Source organism: Pristis pectinata, chromosome 10, assembly GCF_009764475.1.
Source record: "Pristis pectinata isolate sPriPec2 chromosome 10, sPriPec2.1.pri, whole genome shotgun sequence".
Lineage (NCBI taxonomy): Eukaryota > Metazoa > Chordata > Chondrichthyes > Rhinopristiformes > Pristidae > Pristis > Pristis pectinata.
This window is the reverse complement of record NC_067414.1, coordinates 96,256,129-96,281,122: the sequence shown is the minus strand read 5'-3', so window position 1 is coordinate 96,281,122 and position 24,994 is coordinate 96,256,129. Positions and strand designations below refer to the sequence as shown.

Sequence of the window (24,994 nt, the reverse complement as noted above, 5' to 3'; positions counted from 1 at the left end):
AGCTCCTTCCATGGTCACAACGTGAATTCTGTTCATCCAGAGGTAAAGTAGGAATGATCTTCATCATGCAACAAATCCAAGAAAACAATGCAGAGAGCAGCACCGATCACTGTGCATGGCCCTTTTTTCAACCTATCAAAGCCTTTGACTCTATCCAGAGAGAGATTATGGAAAATTGTTGTCATATTTGGCTGTCCTCAGCAACTCATTATCATTCTACATCCAGAATGATGACATTCAAGTCATCATTTGGGAGTCAACCAATCGGACCACCATGGACCCAATCTCATCGCATACTGACATCAAGCAAGAAAGACACTGCACCAGCCTCTTCAGTCTTCCTCACTACAGCACTGTACCTTGCATTCAGCAATTTTTCTGCTTCAGTGGACTCATCCTACTCCCCTTCCCCCTTCTCCCCTTTCAGTGACAGTGGATGTGGCTCACAGTTTTCCTCTCCCTACCTGGTCATTTGAGATGTTGACAGGTTGTCTCAATGTTTAGTAGCAGAGGGATGCTAACAAATCGTCGCATGACTTGTGCACCCATCACAGCGAGGTAGGTCATTGCAAGCACTTGCACATTTTAGGGATTTTCTGATGTTTATGTGTATGTGTTTTCAGTTGTTGAATTGGTCCCATAGACATCAGCTCTGAGGGCTTTGAGTATGTTTTGTCATCTTCTGGGAACTAAAGCGCAGTACAGTATATTGAAGTCATTTATCTTCATTATAATAGTCAGTATCATAAAATTCTGAAAAGAAATAATCTTGTTCCTTCCCTCAGCTGCTTGATGAATCCCCGTTAGTGAATGGACAGGTCATAGAGTCCATACAGCTTTCGACTGAAGTCTCACTGAGAGTTTAACATTTATCTGCCATAACTGGCAAAGATTTCATAAAGTTTCCCATACAAAATTTCAAGCCCAATTTATCTAGAGCCATTGTAACTTGTGAAGGTAGCACACAATCCTGCATCTTTGCATTTTAAGTAGTTCAGTAAAGGTGAGGTTGCTTTCTCCCTACTGCTTCTATGACCTACCTCTGTTCCTTTATTAGGAACATTAAAAATATTGCTCAGTCTGCCAACAGCCCAGAAGGAGACAAATGTATTGATCTCGATTATATGGTTTCTGCTTATTATTTATCACTAAAATCTAGAAGAATGTAGAAGTTTACAACAAAAATGTAAAACTTTCACATATGGTAAGAAAAATTTCAATCCATAATTGAAACCAGAGAGCATGGGGAAAACAGAAGCAGCAGTTTTCTGTGTTATCCATCATGTGTTATTCCAAGATGTTTCTGTGTTATTCCAAGATGAGCACACTGTCTATGCTGATACTTCAAGGCATTATCAAAAGCATTCTGCATTTTTAGAGATGCTGTCCTTCAAAGTTGTTAATCTAAACCGCTTTGTAGTCATTGAAGCATTTTTGAAATCTAATCATTTAGTTACAGAAACGTCCATAAATAGCAATATGTTGGTTATATACTCACCTTTGTTAGTGCATGTTGGTTGAAGCATGGATATCGGACAGGGGAATATAGGGATCTCTACTGATGTTTTTCAGAATGGTACTCTGGAATCCTTTACATTCATGTAAGAGGGTTAACCGGGTGTTGGTTTAACGTTGCCTTCAACAGACATCTTCGAAGTGCACTGGCTGTCAGTCTAGATGATGTGTTGAAATCTCTGGAGTGTGGCTTGAAATCACAACCCCCTCAAATCAGTCCGGTAGGGTTGAGGTACAGTTTGGTTTACTTCTGACCCAATAGAGATGAGGAGTGGGAGCAAGTTAGCCCTTTGAGCCTGTTCCCTTGTTTAATAAAATCACGACTGATCTTTCACCCCAACTGCACTTTTCCCAATATCTCTTTCCCTTACAAAAACTGAGAATATTGGAAGCATTCATCAGGTCAAGAAGGATAAGAGGGGAGAAGAACAGAGTCAGTGTTGGGACCAATGGTGGAGAGAACAGAGGGAATATCTGTGACGGGTGCAGACCAAAAATCAGTTGGATTCAGAAAAGCAAAGAAGAAACAGATTGAAACAGAAAGGTACAGCCACGTCAATAGAGAGAGATGGAGTGAAAAAAGGAAGTGGTTATCTGAAATTGTTAAATTCAATATTAAGTCTTAAATAAAGAAAAGTACCCAGATGGGAGATGAAGTATTGTTCCTCGAGCTTACATTGGACATTATTGGAAAAATAGCAGGAGGCCAAGAGGTCAGACTGGGAGTGGGACAGAGAATGAAAGATACAGATAATAGCTTAATTCTAATCTTTTGCCCCTTGTCTATTAATTTCCCATTTACATCTGACAAGATTTTGACAGTTTCCAATGTTGTGGTCCAAACTGTCTCATCTTCAAAATGGATGACCAGTCCCTCTATACCTCTCTCTATCCTCCTCTATACCCTATCCTACACTAAGTCTGAAGGCCCTTATATTTTCCTTCAACAGGGGTCCAATCAGTCCCCCTTCCACACTTCGCCTGGCTGAACTCATTCTTAACATTGAAAAATTTATCCTTCAACTCTGTTCACTTTCTCCAATTCAAAAGAGTAGCTATGGGAACTTGTATGGGCCCAAGATAGGCCTGTCTTTTTGTGGAATATTTGGAATAGTCCTTGTTTTAATCCCTATCCAGGCCTCTTCCTGCAAATTTTTTTCTATTACTTGATATCTGTTGTTGCTACCTCCCGCACTGATATAGAACTCAAAAACGTCAATAACATTGCTGTAAGTTTCCATCCTACTCCCGCTTTGACAAGGTCTATGTTGGACTCTTCCTTTTCATCTCAATGTCTCCATCTCCATGTCAGAGGTTGGGTGAGCTGTTAGTATTTGTTATTAGCCCATTGACTCCCACAGCTGTCTGAACTATACTGCTTCCCATCCTGCTTCCTGCAAGGACTCCTTTCCATTCTCCCAGTTTCTCCGTCTCCATCATATCTGTTCTCAATAGCGTCTCATCAATTTCCCGCACTCTGCTCTCACCCATTCTCCTCTTAGTGAGCGCAAGGGTAGGGTTCCCCTTGTTTTCTCCTTCCACCCCACTGGCCCCCAATTTCCAGAGATAATTTCTGTCACCCCCAATGGGATTCCACCACCAGACACATCTTCCCCTCCTCTTTCAGCATATGGTCATTCCCTCCGTGACTCACTGGTTCACTCATCGATCTCCACCTACCACTCCCCTTCTCACAGCACTTTCTCATGTAACCACAGGGAACGCAACACTTGCTCTTTTACCTCACAAGTAAACTATCAACACGGTAATGTTAGTGCTATGTGCCACAACTTGGCAAGTGGATATTTTGCTAGGAAACCGGTCTATCTAAGCATGAAACAAACTTTATAGCCATAAGTAACCATCTGCAAAATATAATACTTGTATCAACAAGAGAATTAGTATTTGCTTCAGACACACCTTGCCAGGTCTGTACCACTTTCCAGTTATATACCGTTTCAGGGTCCTTCAGGCATGTGTTTGTGAGAGAGAGAGCTACAATAGAAGAGTTGTTGGAGGGGTGATTGAAAAATACTTTGCGAGGAGGCTTTTGGAAGTGAGTTGAAAATTAGCAAGGGGCTTGGAAACACATTTTGATATGTGGAAGAATATGTTGACTGGATGAACTGAAGTATATAGAGTAGGAGAAGGCTGCAGTGGAGCACACTGGTATTGCACTAAATAGCTTGTTTCTGTGCTGTGAATTGGGTGTAAGGAAGACTGGTAGTAGCTGAGGTACCCGTGATTTTGGAAAATGAGAGGCCAGACTCAGAAGAATGACTGGAAAATAATGCCACTAATTAGTAGTGAAGCAATTTCTTGCTTTCCTTTTAGTGAAAAACATTGCATAGCATTGGGATGAAATGGATCTCTTGCCTATTATGTGACAGCTGTGTGCAAATGGTTCTTCCGCCCCTGCTCTATTACAGGTGGATAAAGATCCGTAGCCCCATCCTCCTGTTCGTAATTGTAGTTGTGCCAATATCGTGCAAGGCCAAGATGTAATTAAGTGCCCCATCTTTGCATCAATTGAATGGTCTTTCAGAACATTATCTGGAACTTGTACACAAAGAGTACCCGTCTTGGTGAAGTGCTTGGAAATCAATTAATGGCAGCACCAGTATCTGTAACAGAGGAGGAAAGAAAAGTATTTAATTGTTCACATTAGTTTCTGTGCTGCTTTCTCTGCATTGCTGCAATAGAAGATCACTCATGATCTGTAAATGCAGCCAAATTTGGAGTTGTTGCCATCATAAAACCAAGATGTTCCATCCAAATGCCAGAGAGGTTTTCACAAGTTATGTAAACATCCACTGATCTTGGCATGTTCTATGGGATAAAGAGCTATTGTATGCCATAGAGGGCAATGTGAATCACTGGGGCGATATATGCTTGCTAAGATTATAGTTAATCTACAAACGGAGCCTGCTAATCATTAATTATCTCTCTGTAATGAGTCAACAGCAAGGACTTGCATTCATTTTGCAAAGGGAAATTGCTTTGTTCCAGTTGCTGGATTTTCATTTAAGAATCTCTGTGCCTCACAGCAGCAATAACTTCACGAAGGATGCTTTTAGCACTGCAGTGATTCACGTTGCCATAATGGTCATTGTAGCTGAAAATGAGTATGTTGTTTTTGAAATCTTTGAATCTTTATTCAACTTTGCCTTCTAATATTACTTTTCTATTCTCATTATCTAAATCACAGTAAGGCTTTCTCTAATCACCTACCTGCATTCCTCATAAGCCACTTCCTTTAACTTCTGTCCTGGGAAAAAATTTCCCCAGCTCAGCATCAACACCTGTGACTGGGTTTGCCCCAGGTGCTCCAGTTTCTTCCTATATCCCAAAGGCGAGTGGTTGGTAGGCTAATTGGCTGCTGTAAATTGTGCATGGTGTGTAGATGAGGAATAGGATCTGGAGCAGGTTGGTGGGAATGTGGAGGCGATAAGAAATAGCATTAGTGTAGGATTAGTGTAAATGGGTGCTTGGTGGTGGACCAAAGGGACTGTTTTAGTGCTTGATGAGCTGATTCAAAACCCCACTGCCTCAGTTACAATTCCCACCAAGCTCCACCTACCTCTTAACTTTCACTTTTATGCTCACTGGCCTACATTGACTCTGTCTACCAACACCAATGCGTTAGTTTAAAATTCTCACTCAACACCTCCGTGATCTTGCGCTCTAATCTGTATGCATTCTTTCAGTCTGAAATCATTCCATCTTTGTCCTCTTCTGCATCACTGATATTCATTACCCCAACATTAGCAGCTGTGATTTCAGTCATCCAGGTCCTAAACTTTGGAATTCCATCTCTAAACCTCTCTGAGCTGCTGTTCTCTAAGACCTTTGGTAATGCTCATCTCTTTGGCCAAATGTTTTGGTGCATCTTAATATCTCCTTTAGCATGGTGTCAGTTTTTTATATCTTACATTCCTCTCAGATACCTTTGGACACTTTCCTATGTTTAGAGCTGTTTAATTTTCATGATTACTAAAATTAAGTTGTGGTGCTACTTTAGTGAAAATATAATTTTTGTACTTCTTGGTACAGTCTTTGATGGAAGGATCATCACAGAGCAAACTGGGTCATTGTGAAATGTTTGCTCGAATAGACTACCCATAGCAGCTGAAGTCTTAACCCAGTTTGCCTGTTTTTTCTACCACTTATTAACTGTCTGATTACTGATCTCTTCTTAGGAAATCATTCTATTATCAGCCAAGGCAAAATTTTCAGATTGCTTCACTGCTTGAGCCAAATAATTGAGAATAGCCCTGCTACTAAAACATATGTAGGACCTGGATGTTGATTTGGATTATGTGTTTTCTCTCCTGTCCCCCCCTTGACCAGGATTTATTTGTACTTTTGCAGGGTAACTTATTGATGTGTAGTTAAGGAACACATAGAAGCAGAGAACCTTTCTGTAATTGTTAGCTCTAAGGATGTAATTTCCTTATTAGTTAAAAGATTACTGATCATTAAACCCAGAGCAATGTTGTTACAGTCATTTAATCCTCTTATCAGAACATTGCCATGCTTCTAGAGGTTGGAGCAGACTGAAAACTGCTGCTGCCTGATCACCTCAAAGAAAATCTAACGTTTCCCTCCCGAAATGAGTAAACCTTACTGCAATTCTAGCTCTGAACTTCAGGACCTTTAGCTAGGTAGAACTTGAGATCGATAGCTATTATTCTTCACTAATCTTAATGATAATAATGTCCAGTGTCTTGCCCCAAATACCCATGAGTCCCATATGGCTGTGAAATTCTGTCATGAGATGCCATGTGGTAGAATGGCAGCATCAGAATACACATCAGAATCAGGTTTATTATCACTGACTTAAATGTCATGAAATGTGTTGTTTTGCAACAGCAGTACAGTGCAAAGACATAAAAATTACCTTAAATTACAAAATAAATAGTGCAGAAATAAGAGGAATAACAAAGTGGTGTTTATGGGTTCATGGACCATTCAGAAAGTTGATGGCAGAGGGGAAGAAACTGTTCCTGAATTGTTGAGTGTGGGTCTTCAGGCTCCTGGACCTCCTCCCCGATGGTAGTAACGAGAAGGAGGGCATGTCCTGGGTGGAGAGACTTGCTATAACTCTCAGCCTGGAACAGGCTTGGTTATTTCTTTCTCAACTGTGAGTAAGTGGACTCTCCCTAACAGAAGCAGAATAAGGCTGTTTGGACTTGAGGTGAGGAGGTGGTGAATCTTTGGAATTCTCTACCTCAGAGTATTGTACAGGCTCAGTTATTGAGTTCATTCAACATAGAGATTGATAGATTTCTCTTCTGTAAGACAATCAAGAATAGTGCAGGAAAATGCCCTGAGGTAGAAGATCAGCCATGATCTTAATGAGTGGTGGAGCAGGCTCCAAGGGCTGGATGGCCTATTCCTGCTCCTTTTTCTTATGTTCTTAAAGGCTGTTCATACCTTTTATTTCTTATTGTGATGCAGCTGCAAAAATAGCTCTCAGTAATTCAACTGCAGCATATTCAATGTTTGTAAAAGTTCATTATTTCCACTTTGCTCTTGAAGCCTGTGCATCCATTTATAAAATTCTGGGATTCATTCAGGGGCCATGGGCAGCACTGGCAAAGCCAGCATTTGTTGCTTTTGATAAAATGTCCTCTTTGAACTGCTGTTTTATGTTTAGTGAATGCACTCCTATGGTGCTGTTATGTAGGGAGTGCTATGATTTTAACCAGCAACAAAGAAGGAGTTGGTTGAAGCTGGGATGCTGTGTGACATGGAAGGGTGCCTATTATTCTCTGTACATCTGCTGTTCTTATCCTTCCAGATGGTGGAGGTCATGGGTTGGGTATCCATTATTATTGAACAGAGAGAAAGACTTGTAAGAAAAGTTTTGTAAACAAGTGTAAAATGGTAATGGAAGTAATGAGAACGTTATAGCTGGGAGCTGGGCTATTTTGATATAGGCAAACTAGGCAAGCATTACTGAAGAAGTTCAAAATGGAGAGCAATTCATCAGAAAGTGTTTAGGATTGTTTTCCAAATTAACACAGGGATCGGTTTGTAATATTACATGAATGATTTGGATGTGGATGTAGGAGGCACAATCAGTAAGTTCACAGATTACAAGAGATCCATGGAGTTGTTGACAGTGTGGAAGATAGTCAGGCTGCAGTGTGATATTGATGTGATGGTGAAATGGGCTAAAAAATGGCAGATAGAATTTAATCCTGACAAGTGTGAGGTGATGCATTTTGAGAGCACTGATGGGGCATACACCATGAATGGTAAGGTGCTAGTGAGTATTGAGGAACAGAGAGGCCTTGGTGTGCAAGTCCAAAGATCCTTGAAGGTGACAACATAGGTAGATAATGTGGTTAAGAAGGCATATAAGATACTGGTCTTCAGTAGTTAGGGCACTGAATACAAAAGCGGGGAGGTTATGTTCCAACTTCATGGAACATTGGTCAGACCTCAGCTGGGGTATTACATGCAGTTCTGGTCACCACACTATAGGAAGGATGTGACAGTGCTGGAGAGGGTGCAGAGGAGATTCAGCTGGATACTCCCCGGGATGGAGTGTTTAAGTTATGAGGAGAGTTTGGAGAGGAGAGGCCAGGCGTTCCATGGGGAGGAGGGGGTTAGGAGGAGACTTGATTGAAGTATATAAAATTATTAATTGAAAGTTGAAGTACATAAAATTATAATTAAAAGTAGACTGCAGTAAATGTTTCCTCATAACAGTGGTAAATGAAACTAGAGGACATTAATTTAGGGTGAGGGGTAAGAGATTTAGAGGGGATCTGAGGGGGGACCTTTTTCACCCAGAGAGTGGTGAGTGTCTGGAATGCACTGCCTGACAGGGTGGTGGAAGCAGAGTCACTGACAGCATTTACTATCCATGTCAATAATTTGGCTGAGGGAACAAATGTCATGCTTCTACATTTACTGATGGTGAGGAGCTGAGTGCGATTGTGAGAGGGTGTAAGGAGGCTTCAAGGAGCAAGCTAAGTGAATGAGTAAGAATGTGGAGATTGCATTATAATGTGGAAAAGTGTGAAGTTATCTACTTTCATGCATAAAACAGAACAGCAGAGTTTTATTTAAACTGGTGAGAGACTGGGTAATGTTGATGTTCAAAGGAACCTTGTGCACGTCACTGAAACCCCAAGCAGAGACAGAAAATGATTAGAAAGGCAAATAAATGGTTTGTTGGTCTTTATTATGAGAGGGTGTGAGCACAGAAGTAAACATGTCCCACAGTGATTATAAGATGCAAAAGTGAAACTGCATCTGGACTATTGTGTACAGTTTAGGTCTCCTTACCTAAAAGGACATATATATTTGCCACAGAATGAGTATAACAAAGATTCACTAGACTGGCTTCAGGGATGGAATGAGAAGTGATTCATTAGTCTATGTCTGTATTCTCCAGAGTTTAGAAGAAAGAGAGGAGATTTCATTAAAACTTATAAAATTCTTACATGGCTTGACAGACTGGATGCAGGGCTACTTCTCCTGGTTGAGAAGATTATAACCAATGGTCACAGAAAAAGGGGATAGTCCATTTACGACTATGTTGAGGAGGAATTTCTTCAAGCAGATGGTGGTGAATCCTTGGAAGGCTTTAGATGCTCAGTCATTGAGTTCATTCCAAAAAGAGAGAGATTTCTGAATATTATGGGAATCAGTGTTGGAAATTGGCACTGAGGAAGAAGATTAGCCATGATCTTGATGAATGGCGGAAGAAGCCAGACGCTTATTTCTTATGTTCTTAAATTATTTTATGTGTATTGGAAACAAGTCTGTAACTAAGAAAGAGATATATAAGGCAACTGGAAAAGTTTGCTTCTATATTTATAGGAGGGTGAAGAAATAGCTGGGAGGATAAAGGAGAAATCACTTACATATAAATATTGTAACGAAAACATACTCTGGTAGAGGAGCATTGGGATGGGAATGAGATTGATGACTGTAAAGCCTAATTGATCATAAAATTTGCAAGCGGAAGGATGGCAAATATCATATCTTTATCAAAATAGGTGAAAAGAAATGAGCCAGGTAAATATAGAACTAAAATTTAAAAAAAACTGCAGATGCAAGAAATTTTAAATAAAAACAGAAAATGCTGAATGCATGCAGCAGGTCAGGCAGCATCTCTTTGCACAGATGCTGCCAGATTTGCTGAATGCTTCCAGCATTTTCTGTTTTTACTTAAATAAGTACTTAGACCCCATCCATCCTGCTGGAAAGAGAAAAACTACTCAGGGAAATAAGTATTCGTGATACTTCAGGTGGGATCAGTCCCTCTTTTAGTCGGAAGATCATGTCTGAAGTGTGGAACGTGTAATTTAAGCTTGCACTGCACTCAACTATTGACAGACTATACTGTAGAAGGTGTTGTCCATTGAATGAGATGTTAAATGGAGCCTTCTGTCTGCCTGCTCAGCTTGAATGCAAAGGTCTTCATAGTGCTATTCAGGGAAGAGCTGTGAAATGTCTGCCTTTATTCTGGAAAATATTTATCCTTTAACCAGTGCTGCCAGAAAAGATTGTTTGGTTATCTCTTTCGCTGTAGTTTGATGGAACCATGCAAACTGGCTGCCTTGTTTCTTGCGTGACAATACTGAATACAGTTCACCATAGTTGTAAAGTGCGTTGAGATCTTATGAAGAAATAGCCTTTCTTTTTTTAGATTGGGCTAATCGGAGAGATTAAACTGGATTTGCAAAGGGAAGTTCATATTTGACTAATTTAATCTGGTTCTTTTACTAGTTACCAAGGTGCAAACAAAGGGAATAAAAATTGAGTGTGGTATATTTGAGTCCTTGGAAAACGTAGCTAAAATATCACACAGGTGATCGGTTGTGAAAGTTAAAGTAAAGTATGGGATGCATTGAGAGTTGCTGAATGATCGAAAGCAGAGAGGAGATGTGAAAGACAATCCAAGGCATTTACTGGTCACAGATACTGACCTTTTATTTAACATTTTATTTAATGACTTGAATTGAAATTCCCCATTTGCCGTGATGGGATTCAGGTTCATGTCTGCAGATCAGTAATCCAGGACCCAGGGAATGGTCCAGTAATTTAGCTTCCATGCTATGCATTCCATCAGGTCAACTATTTTTGGGTACTAGGTTAAGAGATAATTGTAAACTTAAACTTTAAACTTTATTTATACAGCACGGTAACAGGCCCTTCTGACTCAACGAGCCCGCGCTGCCCAATTACATCCATGTTAACCTACTAACCCACACGTCTTTGGAATGTGGGAGGAAACTGGAGCACCCAGAGGAAACCCACACAGTCACGGGGAGAACGTACAGACTCCTTACAGACAGCGGGAATTGAACCCCGCTGGCTGGCACTGTAATAGCGTTATGCTAACCGCTACACGTGGGAGAATTTCCCTATTCATCTTTAAACTAATTCCCTGGGATCTTTCCTCTCCATGTGAGAGGTCAAATGAGTTGCCATTTTGTATAGAAGAAAGAAGGTTGCATGCAACCCAATTCTCTGAGAAATCCAGTGTTCTGACCTCTTAGTGATATGCGGTGAGCAAAGTAAAATGAAAAGAACATTGTAAAGAAAAGATCATTTTCAACTTTAAGATATCCCAATGCAAATACATATGGCAATCTGTTTGTGCACTAGAGGCAGAAGCTCCTGCAAATGGAAGAGTGGAAGAAGGCCATTTGTCCTGTCAAAAATGTAAGAACAATCCTGCCAATCCCTCTCCAAAGCCCTGCAAACTCTTTTCTTTCAAATACTTATTCAGCTTCCTTTTCAACAATGCAATTGAATCTGCCTTCACTATAATCCCAGCTATTGAGTTCTAGACCTTAACCCCTTGCTATATAAATTTTTTTCTCCACACATCACTTTTTTTTTGCCAAAGACCTTCATTCACTTTGCTCTAGTTCTTGACCTCTGTCAGTTGGGAACAGTTTCTCTCAATCTATTCTGTCTGTGTTTCAGGGTTTTATATACTTCTATCAAAACTCCTCGCAATAACCGTTTTTCTAACAACAAGCCTAACTTCTCCAGTTTATCCATAAAACTAAAGACTTACAACCTGGAATCAGTTTGATAAATCTACTTTGTGCCTTCTTCAACCCGTCATATCTTTCTTGGTGTGACACCCAAAGTTGTACAGGATAATTAATGCAATGTTTATTGAATAATCTGGGTTTTTTATGAAAGTGTTTGAGTTGAGGCTAAATATTGTACATGACACCGGGATATGTCCCCTGCTCCTTTTTTGAATTACTGCCAAAGGATCTTTTATGATAAATTCAGAAAATGCTGGTAATGTTCAAAAGGTTAGGCAGCATCTATGGCAAGAGAAACAGTTCATGTCTCAGGTCCAAGTCCCTTCATCAGAACTGGGAAAGAGAGAAAAACAAGTTAGTTTTCAGTAGCAGAGAAGGATCTTTTATGTTCCATTGAGAGAAAAGCCAGACTTGGTTAGGACTCAGCCAAAGGAGATTGCCATTAACACTGAAGTTTCAGCATAGATTTATTTTCTCAAGCCCCTGGAGAAGGGCTTGAAACTTCCATGCCAACAGCCGATGCACAAGTGTATGTAACATTCCATGGTAACTGTGCCAGCATTATAGCTAAAATTAGCTTTGACATTATTTTTATCGTCCGAGCTTTAGCTTGATTGCCACAGTGACGAACAAAGAGATAAGATCTAATATCATAACACAGTGCCACAGCTTGTTGAAGCCTCAGTGCAGTATATTGTGGATTGGGAGCATGTTAGGTGGGCTTGCAATTCCCCAGAGAACTCCTAATCCCCATTTCTGAGCTCAGTAATTTAAAAAAAACACATGTATTTGATTTCCGCAAAACTGCACATCCCTACTGCTAAGTGTTCTTAAAGTGCATTAAGGGGTATTTATCCTAATCGTTGCAGCTTATTATTCATACACTATGTTCATTTTTGGTATGTCTGGAATGTTAGAATACAAGGGAAATTTGAGGCCGTTTAGGGTGTAGTGACTTCTCAAACGATGAGCAGCCATTAGCTGTGTCTGGTATTGTCTTGTCTGTAAATAGGGAGCGCCCTCTGCTGTGTTGGACAGCCAGTTACCTTTGGCATCACCAAATTTAATCTACAGGAATCCACATAATAAGCAGAAAGTTATAGTGGGGGAGGAATTCAACATTATTAATTATTGAGAATGAACTCTCCACGACAATATTTGGGAATCTCTGAGCATTAACTTTTATTAAAAAAGCAAGTGCTGTCGTCACCACAATTTCTTTTAGCTGTCTCCTCGTCCCTGTGTCTGTGAATGCTGGCTACATATCTGCCTCAGCTAACTGCCCCAAAGTGTAAGGTGTTACTGCCCAGCCTAGTTAAGTCATGTTTTTAACAGATGCTTTAGGTGTATGTGGGTATGGTCATCAGCATGGAGACATTAAGACATTGCTCCAGATAAGCCAGCACACAAATGCATGCATTTGAATTTGTGGTGGTTACAGGGAATTTTGTTGCATTATGTACAGTCTGCACAGAGGGGAGGAGGAGCTGGCTCTGAACAACTTTGAACTGAAAAAAGAACAATAACAAAGAACCATTGCTGATAACTGCTTGACTTTCTCCATATTTTGTGTCACTTTTTGAGTACGAGCAATGATGACAGGATTTCATTACTCTCCACATTATTGGATGGATAGCTTTAAGGTGAGAGGGGAAAAGGTTAAAGGAGATTTATGAAGCAAGTGGTAGGTGCTGGAATGTGTTGCTAGGGGTACTGGAAGAAGATAGGACAGCAGTGTTTGAGAGGCACTTCGAGTGGCACAATGAACAGGAGGGAACGGAGGGATATAGACCATATGCAGGTAGATAAGATTGGTTTCAATTGGCATCATGGTCAGCATAGGCATCTTGGGCTGAAAGGCACGTTCCTGTGTTGTACTGTCCTATGTTCTCATTGCTGTGTCACTATATATAGGCACCACACCACAAAATACATTTCTGGGCTGCCATCTGGCACAAGGAAATAGAAAGAATTCCTCACCATCACCAACAAGACTGCCATCATTAGAAAGTACTTAAGCACATGGTCCATCCCTGAAATAATTTCCCTGCCTCTTCATAGCTCCAGAGATCCAGGTTCGATCCTGACTTCTGATGCTGTACGTGTGGAGTTTGCATGTTCTCCCTGTATCAGTGTGGGTTTCCTCATGTGTTCCAAGTTCTTCCCACATGCCAAAGCTATGCTGGTTGGCAGGTTAGTTGACTAATGTAAATTACTCTAGTGTAGCTTTCTTGAACAGCATGTTAGTGAACCTACAAGAGAAAATGCTATCTTGAATCTGGTCCTGTGCAATGAGACAGGTAAATTTAACGATCTTGTAGCTAGGGATCCTTTTGGAATTTCTCAAACAAATGGAGGGGTGCACTAGTTCGATCTAAAACCAGTGTATTATGCCTAAACAAGGGAGACTACAACAGGATGAGGGAGGAGTTAGCTAGCGTAGACTAGGAACACAGGCCATATGGTGGGACAGTTGAGGAACAGTGGAAGACATTCAAAGAGATTTTTCATGGTGCTCAAAAAAAGTTAAAAGCAAGGGCAATGAGGGTGGGGAGAACTAAGAAATAAAAGAAGGCATCAAGCTAAATGCTCATACATATAAAATCACCTAGAGTAGTGGGAAATGGTAGATTGGGAAAACTTTAAAAAGCAACAACCAATAAGCAAGCAATAAGGAAAGGGAAGATAGATTATGAAAGTAAGCTAGCACAAAGTATAAAAACAGATTGTGAAAGTTTCTATAATTATATAAAGCGGAAAAGGGTGGCTAAAGTGAACGTGGTCTCTTAGAAGATAAGAAGAGGGAATTAATATTAGGTAATGTGGAAATGGCCGAGGCCTTGACCAACTGTTTTGTGACGGTCTTCACAGTGGAGGACATGTCTAACATGCCAAAGAGAGATGTTATGGATGCGTTGGGAGGTGAGGACCTCGATGCAATTGCTGTCACTAAAGAGGTAGTGATGAGCAAACGAGTGGGCCTAAAGGTAGATGAGTCCCTGGTCCTGATGGGATGAATCCCAGGGTACTGAAAGAAATGGTGGAAGTTATAGTAGAGGCGTTTGTGATAATGTACCAAAAATATTGGACTCTGGGCAGGTCCCGGCAGATTGAAAGACAGCGAATGTCATGCCGCTGTTTAAACAAGAATGTAGGCAAAAGGCAGGTAACTGTAGGCCAGTTAGCTTAACGTTTGTAGATGGGAAAATGCTTGAAGCTACTATTAAGGAAGAAATAGCGAGTCATCTGGATAGAAGTGGTTCCATCAGGCAAACACAGCATAGATTCAGGAAGGGCAGGTCCTGTTTGACAAACTTACTGGAGTTCTTTGACGATATAATGAGCGCAGTGGATGAAGGGGAACAGGTGGATGTTGTATACTTGGATTTCTAGAAGGTGTTTGATAAGATGCTGCATAAAAGACATCCATAAGATAAGGATGCATGGAGTTGGGGTAATGTATTAGCATGGATAGAGGATTGGTTAACCAAAAGAAGGCAGAGAGTTGGGATAATTGGGTATTTCTCTGGTTGGCAATCAGTGGTGAGCGGGGTGCCGCAGGGGTTGGTGCTGGGCCCACAGTTGTTCACAGTATATATATTAATGATTTGGAAGAGGGGACCAAGTGTAGCGTATCTAAGTTTGCTGATGACACTAAATTGAGTGGAAAAGCAAATTGTGCAGAGGATGTGGAGAGTCTGCAGAGAGATGTAGATTAAGTGACTGGGCAAGGGTCTGGCAGATGGAGTAAAATGTTGGTAAATGCGAGCTTATCCACTTTGGAAGAAAAAATAGAAGATCAGATTATTATTTAAATGGTGAAAGATTGCAGCATGCTGTTGTGCAGAGGGACTTGGGAGTGCTTGTGCGTGGATTGCAAAAGGTTGGTTTGCAGGTGCCACAGGCAATCAAGAAGTCAAATGGAATGTTGGCCTTCATTGCTGGAGGGATTGAATTTAAGAGCAGGGAGGTTATGCTGCAACTGTACTTGGTACTGGTGAGGCCACACCTGGAGCACTGCGTGCAGTTCTGGTCTCCTTACTTGATGAAAGATATACTGGCTTTGGAGGCGGTACAGAGGAGGTTCACCAGGTTGATTCTGGAGATGAGGAGGTTAGCCTGTGAGGAGAGACTGAGTCACCTGGGACTATACTCGCTGGAATTCAGAAGAATGAAAGGGGATCTATTGGAAACCTACAAAATTGTGAAAGGGATAGATAGGATAGAGGCAGGAAAGTTGTTTCCACTGGTGGGTGAGGCTAGAACCAGGGGACATGGCCTCAAGATTCGAGGAAATAGATTTAGGACAGATGAAGAGAAACTGCTTTTCCCAGAGAGTAGTGAATCTGTGGCATTCTCTGTCCAGGGAAGCAGTAGAGGCTACCTCATTAAATATATTTAAGACACAGATAGATTTTTGTATAGTAGGGGAATTAAGGGTTATGGGAAAAGGACAGGTAGATGAAGCTGAGTCCATGACCAGATCAGCCATGATCTTATTGAATGGCAGAGCAGGCTCGATGGGCCAGATGGCCTACTCCTGCTCCTATTTCTTATGTTCTTATGTAGGTAGGTGGCAGAAGAATCAAAGAGATGTTGATGGAATATACAGGAGAGAATAGTTTACAAGGAAGTAAGTGTGGAATGGGATTGTTTTGAGAGCTGGCATGTTCTCGGAACAATCCCATTTATATAGTGCTTGAGGTTAGTAATTCAGTAACATATGCAATAGAACACCTGGAAGCTACTTCAGGTACTTGACGTAATTGCGAATCAAGTCACTGCTTGAGCAGTAACTGCTCCTGGGATTCTGCTTGACTATTTAAGGCTGAACATTTCAGGTCCACACTGAGTACATAGAACATAAACATAGAATAGCATCAAAAACATATCCTTCAGCCCACTATGTCTGTGCCAACCATGATGCCAATCTAACTAATCTCATCTGCCTGAACATACTTCACAACAACTGCACACAACAGTCCAAATGTGGCCTAATCAAAGTTTAATCCAGCTGCAACATGACTTTCTGACTTTTAATCTCAATGTCCTGACTGATGAATGCAAGCATGCTGTATGCCTTCTTTACCACCCTACCTACATGTGTTGCCACTTTCAGGGAGCAATGTGCATACACCCAAACACCCCTCTGTACAACAATGCTGTTAATGGTCCTGCCATTTACTTTATACTTTCCCCTTACATTTGACCTCCCAAAGCGCAACACCTCACACTTGTCCCGATTAAACTTCATCTGTCATTTCTCTGCCCGCATTTCTGAATGGTCTATATCCTGCTGAATCCTTTAACAACTTTCTTCACTATCCATAACTTTGCTGCCAATTTTTGTATCGTCTGCAAACTTACTAATCAGCTTACCTTACCTTTTAGTCCAAATCATTTATTCTTATATTTATATTTTTTATATATATATCTCTCTCTCTCACAAACAACAGAGGTCTCAGCACATATCCTTGCGGAACACCACTGGTCACAGATCTCCAGTCAGAATAACGCTCCCCCACCACCATGGCCATGCCAGTTTTGAATCCAGTCTATGAAGTCTTCATGGACTGGATTAAAGTCTTTACCAGAGGAACAGTATTGGCTGTGTGGCTGTGAACTGTATTTGCATGCTAGCCTGGGGATAGTTACCACTTTGTCAGAGGGAGCTGTGAAACATTCTGTTCAGTCTTTCTGAGCCTCTCAACTGAATTTCCTAAATGTCTCTTTTCCTTGTAATTCTAACGATATGTGTAAACTTCAATTAAATCATGCTTTTGATTTAGTGATCACATATTACACCTAGTGATGGTGGAAATTGTGAACCTCCATTTTGCCTTGCCAACTAAGTAATTGAAGTTATTTGAAACCAATGCAGTGATGGTAACTTGGTTTTATGAATAGAGACTGTGGCTTCATCGATTGACTAGGGAAAGATATTGACTTCATTCACTGACTAGAAGCAGCTTTGATACCATCTCCCCTCTAATGCACAGAGAATGGATAAAGTGATGAGGCTGACCCGAAACTGTAGGACTTTATTCCAGAAATGATCCAGAGCATTTTCCAGAGCAAGAACATTGGGAAAGGAAATCCCAGCTGGACTGGCTTAATCTCAAGCCTCTTAAGTCACAGTACAACATGGTGTGATAAATCTGCATCTGCTTTTCCCCATTTCTTCCTTCATTCTCCGGTAGTAAGGTGCCTAGTTTGTGGCGCTCACTCTGCTCTGGGCCCATCTAATTCAATTTTTCAAATGGCTAGCAGATGACCCTGTGTGCATGCAGTATGATAAGGTGGCACAATTTCCAGGCTGCCTGTTTCAGTCATGGTCATGATGGGCATGTACGCAAGGCAAATGACAACCTCATTGGAAGAATATTTCATGGTCACTAGCTGTAATGCAAGTCAGAATTCATATCACATCCCCAAAGGGGTAATAAATTATTGAAATCCATAGCAAGTTCTGTTGTAAGGTGATGGTTGTCATGCTTCACACTGCCTTGCACATATAAATTAGACAACAAAATAATGACAGTGTACAATACCCTGGCTGTAGGGTAATAATATTCATACCATGGAAGGATATCTTTTTTTATGACAAGAAAGCTAGAAGACAGAACAGTACAAAGATTCTTTCTCCAAACAAGGGGAATTGACTCTTGAGCAACAGACAACCTGCTGGAGGAACTCAGCAGACCTGATGCAGGGGTTTGACCTGAAACGTCAACAGTTCCTCCACCCCCTCCCCACAGAAGCTGCTCGACCTACTGAGTTCCTCCAGCAGATTGTTTGTTGCTCCAGATTCTAGCACCTGCAGTCTCTGGGACCTGATTCTTGCCCTTTTAATATGATACCTGTTGACTATTAATGGGTAAATCCTTATTCAAACCCAAGTTATTGTGAGTGGAGACACAAAAGACTGCGTATGTTGAAATCTGGAGCAAAACTGCTGAAAGAGCTCAGCAGGTCGAGCAGCATCTGTGGAGGCAAAGGACTGTTCTGATGTGGGGTCTCAACCAAAAAGATCGACCATCTCTTTGCTTCCACAGATGCTGCTTGACCCGCTAAGTTCTTCCAGCAGTTTATATTTTGCTCAAGTTGTTCTGAATGTCAAGTATTGTTCTGACCCAATCACACACTTAAATCATTCATTCTTCCAAGCTCCAATCTTCCCACTGTTTTCTCAGAAACATTCAGCAACAGGTCACACTCTAAAAGCCAGTTCTTTCCACAGTCAGGTGGGATGACTTCAGAGATCTTTTCCATTCAATTGATGCATTACTCTTTTGATTCTCCCATCAAAGCTCTGAAGCACTTGTTCGTGTTCTCCCTGACTTTTCATTTTTTGCTGAATTTGACATTGCCTCTTGCTACAATCTGCCCCGTATTATGTGCTTTAAGAATGGCATGTTGATTGTATGTGTTATCTCAGTCAATCAGAAGCAAGCTTAGCCACTGCTATTCTCCAAAGAACCACTATTAGAGTTACTAATGTAACTTAGCATAGGGGGACAATTACCATATTTGTTCTCTTTCTAGTGTTTAATCCCTTGCTAACTGTCACTCAAAACCTCAGTGTGCCTGCTTTCCAAGCCTTCCATCTGCAGAGAATCTCATCTCAACCTGGAGAAAAACTTTCAAAAAAAAAGTGGGCAATGTAAATTATCAAACGTGCCAAGCTGAGTAGTCCTCTGTCACTTTGTTTGTTCGCTGCTGGTAAATTAACCAGATTGCAGTTCAACATTCCTGTCCATTTTCAGCCTGACCCCACTTTACGGGCAGTATGTGCTACGAGCCAGATACATTCACCCAGTCATTATGTTCAACTGATATGACACCAGCTGAAGCTATCTGGGTCAGTAAAAAATAAACTGCTGAAAGAACTCAGCAGGTTAAGCAACATCTGTTGGCCTTGCTATTAGTCACCTCTGTCAATAATCAGAGTAACTTATGGTAAAGAATCCTTTAAGAATACATGTGAAGAGGCTAAGACTTTTGTATACAATTCCAAGAAACATTCTGATACTTTAAACCATGGGAAAAGTTATCAGAATGCTTACATTTCTCATTGTCGTCAGTTAATGCATAACATTATTGATGACAAATGTTGCGTTGTAATGTCAGCACAACTACGTAGTCTGCAGGGACTTATCTCAATTCTATTTATTGAACTGCTCAAGCTGCCAGCATTTAATACGCTACTATTTAAGGACTTTCTCATTTGTTAGGTTTTAAAGTCAAAGTAGCTCTTGCTTATCCCATGAAAGTAATTATGACGTGTGTTTAATCTTTATTATTTTCCTCTGTGTTTTAAGTCTTAACCAGATGTTGTATAACAGCCTAATGGGGAAATGTAAGACCTGAAATTTGATTTGGAGATTACCTGTCAAATATGTTGTGTGGATTGAAGTGTCAATGAACCCTTCTTGAACATTTTCTCTTAAAATCAACCTTCAGAACTTTTTCATTCATCCACTGTAATTTGCCAAAATTTGTAACCTAAATTAGTGATGAGCAAAGATATTTTCAAACATTCTTTCAAAATACTTCCCTGTTATTTTGAACTTATAAAGAGTAATTACAGCACACAGGTTACTTGGGCCAACCAAAGTCAAAGTCGAGTTTATTGTCATATCCACAAGTACATGTGCACACGGGTGCAGTGGAAAAACTTACCTGCAGCAGCATCACAGGCACATAGCATCAGATAAGCAGCATTCACAAGAAAATCATAAATTGTGTATAATTTATGTTTAATTTTTACAAGAAAATACAATTAGAACAAAAAAAAAGTCCATTTTAGTGCAAAGTGATCAGAGTGGTCGTAGCTAAACTGTAGTGGTGATTTAGGGTTTTGCCGGTTGGTTCAAGAACCGAATGGTTGAAGGGAAATAGTTGTTCTTTATAGCCTTCTTAAAGTGTTGATGCTCCACACAGACATCCTCCCACCCAACCTTACTTCATCATAGCTAAGCTTTGCCAAGTTTTTCATTGGGGTGTCGGTTCAAATTTAGAGTGGCTATTAGACCAGAAGAACTAGAAACAGGAAAGGAATTTTTCCTACTAAGAGAGACTAGACAGTTTGGATTTGTATTCCTTGTTTAGAAGAATGAGGGCGGAACATTCAAACATATAATCAGAATCAGGTTTATTATCACTGACATATGTTGTGAAATTTGTTGTTTTGCAGCAGCAGTACAGTGCAGAACATAAAAATTACTGTAAGTTACAAAAATAAATAAATAGTGCAAAAGAGGAATAACGAGGTAATGTTCATGGATCATTCAGAAATCTGATGGCGGAGGGGAAGAAGCTGTTCCTGAAACGTTGAGAGTGGGTCTTCTGGCTCCTGTACCTCCTCCCCGATAGTGGTACCGTGATGAGGGCATGTCCCGGATGGTGAGGGTCCTTAATGATGGATGCCCCCTTCTTGAGGCACCACCTCTTGAAGATGTCCTCAGTGGTGGGGAGGGTTGTGCCCTTGATGGAGCTGGCTGAGTCTACAACTCTCTGCAGCCTCTTGCGATCCTGCGCATTGGAGCCCCCATACCAGGTGGTGATGCAACCAGTCAGAATGCTCTCCACCGCACATCTGTAGAAATTTGCAAGAGTCTTTGGTGACGTACCAAATCTTCTCAAACTCCTAATGTAGTAGAACCGCTGGCGTGCCATCTTTATGATGCATCAGTGATACATCAAGACCCAAGATAGATCCTCTGAGATATTGACGCCCAGGATCTTGAAGCTGCTCACCCTTTCCACAGCTGACTCCTCAATGAGGACTGGTGTGTGTTCTCCCGACTTCCTCTTTCTGAAGTCCACAATCAATTCCTTGGTCTTGCTGACATTGGTTGCAAGGTTGTTGTGACAAGATTGTAAGGGGGCTTGACAGGGCAGATGCTGAGATGTTTCCACTAGTGGAAGGGACATGAACAATGGGACATAGCTGCAAAATAAGGGGCCAGTCATTTTAAACTGAAGTACATAGAAAATTCTTCCCTCAGAGGGTAGTGAATCTCTGGAATTCTCTGCCCCTAAGGGTGGTGGAGGCCAGATCATTAGATATATTTAAGGTGGAGATAGATAAAGCTCAAGGAATTGACAGTTATGGGAAACTGGCACAGAAGAAGAGATCAGCCATGATATTGAATGGCGGGGCAGGCCTGAGGGTCTTAGTGGCCTACTCAGGATTCTATTTTTTTGTGATCTTATGTTCATGCTTGTTTGGCCATTCTATAACATCATGTGTGACCTCATCCCTTAATGTCACTTTACTGCACTTAACCCGTATTTCTTGATTCCCTGAAGTGGAGATTACTCATGACTTGTACCTCATAGATGGTGGAAAGGTTTTATAGTGTTAGGGGGTGAGTCACCCACAAGAGGATACCCAGACTCTGACCTGCTGTTATGGTTGTGGTACTTATGTGGTTGGTCCAGTTGAGTTTCTGGTGAGTGCTAACCCTTGGGATATCACCAAAGCTCTACTGCCCTCTAGGTGAAGAAATTTCTTCTCATCTCACTAATGAATAGTCAATACTATATTTTGAGACTCTGATTCCCGGTTGTAGACACCCCAGCCAGGGGAAACATCATCTCTGCATACCTTCTCAAGCCCAGTAGGTGTATTTAAATGGGATCTCATTTTGTTCTTCTAAACTTGAGAGAGTATAAGTCTATGCTGCTTAATCTCTCTTCATAGGAACGCCCTGCCTGTAAATCTGGTGAACCTTGATTGCACTCCCTCTTACTTTACATTCGTTAAGTAGGGATACCAGGCTTGCACACTGTATCCCAGATATGGTCTTAGCAGGACTATATATATTTGCAGAAATAAACACTGCTAGAGGAACTCAGCAGGTCAGGCAGTATCTGTGAAGGCAAAGAGATGGTCAATATTTTGGGTCGAGACCCTGCATCTGGACTAGGGTTCCTCCAGCAGTTCGTTCTTTGCCCCAGATCCCAGTATCCACAGTCTCTTATGTCTCCTATTTATTTGCAGGCCTGGTATGATCTCTTCAGGGCTCTGTATAATTCGAGTAGGATGTCTTTATTCTTGTATTCAAGTTCACATGAAATAAAGGCTACTGTCCTGCATGCTTTCCTAATCGCTTGCTCTAACAGATTTGTCATAAATCCATGGCTCTGCCAATCTTATTACTATTTTCCAAGTGCCTTGCTACTCCTTAATGATAGATTCTAATCTTTTCCCCCACCACTGATATCAGACTGTTGTTTAGTGCCCCCATTTTCTCTTTCCCTCCTTTCTTCATTAGTGGGGCATCATTTGCTACCTTGTGATCTGTGGAGGGTATTCTACAGCTTATGGAATTTTGGAAAATGACAATCAGTGTGTCCCCATCTCCATAGCTTCCTCTTTCTGTTTATTTCTTCCGGCTTCTTGTGTAGTCTCAACCATTTTTCTACTAAATCCAAGAGGTTTTAGGTGAATACACACACAAAATACGTTTATTTTTGTCACTTCCTTGTTCCCCAATATAATTTCTCTTGTCTCAGTCTGTAAGGGACATACCTTATTGATCTTTTTCCTTTTTCTGTATCTTCTATAGTTTGTTTTTATGCTTCTTGCTAGATTACCCTCGTATTCTCCATTCACTTTCTTTATCAATTTATTGGTGGTCCTCTGCTGAATTTTGAAGTTTTCCCAGCCCTCAAGCTTACAGCTTGTATTAACAACATTGGAAGCCTCTTGCTTTGATTTAATAGTAGCTTTTCTTGTTCGGCATCAGTGACCTCCTTGAACTCGCATTGCATATAAGAGTAGCTTCTTCTCATGGTGGTACCTGTAAAGGTCTCCTGTCCCCACATCCATGGATCCAACTTTGATATTTCAGTTGCTGTCTTTGCCTGTTACATAATCAGGAAGAAAATCAAATCAAATATAATTTGTCTTTAATATTCTCAACTTTAAAGGCCTTCCTACAAAAAAAAAGCAATAAAATTGTATCTTTAACTTGGTTTTCGTTGAAATATCGGCTCGCTTTTGATAATTGAGCATTTTTTAAAATCATGGCCTCAAGGGAAAAATGGACTTTCGGAAATTAACTGAGTCCAGCAGTGGGAGAGAAGTTGGTCAATATTGCTAGTGATATGGTGATTAACCTGGCAGTGGGAGGAAGCTGGAGAAACTGCTATGGCCTCTCAGCCATCTGGTTGTTTCAGCTGCACATTATCATAAAAACTAGAAGCAGGACTGGGCTATTCAGCCCCTCGTGCCTTCAAGCAATTAAGGTCTGCTTCTAACCTCACTAACTGGCTTTTGTTTTTGATTCCAAATTCTTGTTGTGTTTTTAAGTCTCCTTTGGATTGCCACCAATAAAGTATCAACAATCTTTTTTTCAGCCCTCTCCTGGCCTCTTCATTAGTCTGTGTTTGAGGCTAAATCCGGTGCTATCTCATTCCTGAGCTGATCCTACAAATGCATGGGTCTATTACTATAATTGCATTCCTTCACTTCTGGTAGATTGCCTGTTTATACCTTGGGCTGTTAAAAGCCTGGATCTATCAGTTCATCAATTCAATCATTGACTCCTGGCTCATTATGCTTTTGAACATTCCTGTTTACAGCCTTCACACACTATTCCTTTATAGCATGTATTGTCCCACACACCATATGTTGTGCCTGTGAACATAGAAACAGAGGAAAAGCAGTCCACCAACAGGTCTTTGGACCTGTTCCACCATGCCATTTCCATCTACGTCTACTTGCCTTGTTTCCATATCCCATGAGCAATATCAATCTCTGCTTTGAAATTTTCAGTAATATCCAGTGTCAATATATGGATACTTTCCACCTCAAGATTTTGAGATTCTCAGCTATTTTGTGAAGAATTGCTTCCTGACTTCACCCTGAGTAGTCTGGTTCTAATTTTCAACTGTTTTCTAATTTTTCTGATATTTTGCTGGCCCAGCATATAGAACTCAATGTCCTTGTCCTTCTTTTCTATGTCATTGCTACAGCCAAGCCTGATAGCCTCCTTTTCTGTGGCACATACTTTTGTCTTCCTCTCCTGGGAAACCAATTGTTCATCTTGCTCTGGGATCAAATGTTTTTATTTGTCACCATGACCCTCCCCACTAAGTCCCTCTCTAAACCAAACTGCTGTTCAAGCAACTAAGGCACTCTGCCGTTCAATCCACCTTCCAAACCCTCCTGAAAGTGCTCGTTGACTTTGTCTCCTATAGCGCCCTGCTCATCTAAAAAACATTGCCTTCACTTTCTTTGTCGGCATGGTTACGTGGTAGATAGTCCTTTGTGTGGAGGGCTGTAGAAACACTGACTAATTTCATCTTGCCAGTGACTCTCCTATGCCATTAGCAGCTTTATCCAGTACATGAAGACAGCAAAAGTTAGGTTTCCTGGAAATGCTTACCATCTCTGCAGTGTAAACGCTGTCAAACTGAAATGAAAAGTTCTTTAT

At 40.9% G+C, this 24,994-nt stretch overlaps 1 protein-coding gene across 1 annotated transcript in view; it reads left to right on the top strand.

Moving 5' to 3' along the window:
- The window catches only part of LOC127575539 (serine/threonine-protein kinase MRCK alpha-like), a 367,516-nt gene that overhangs the window by 202,676 nt on the left and 139,846 nt on the right, over nucleotides 1-24,994 (top strand).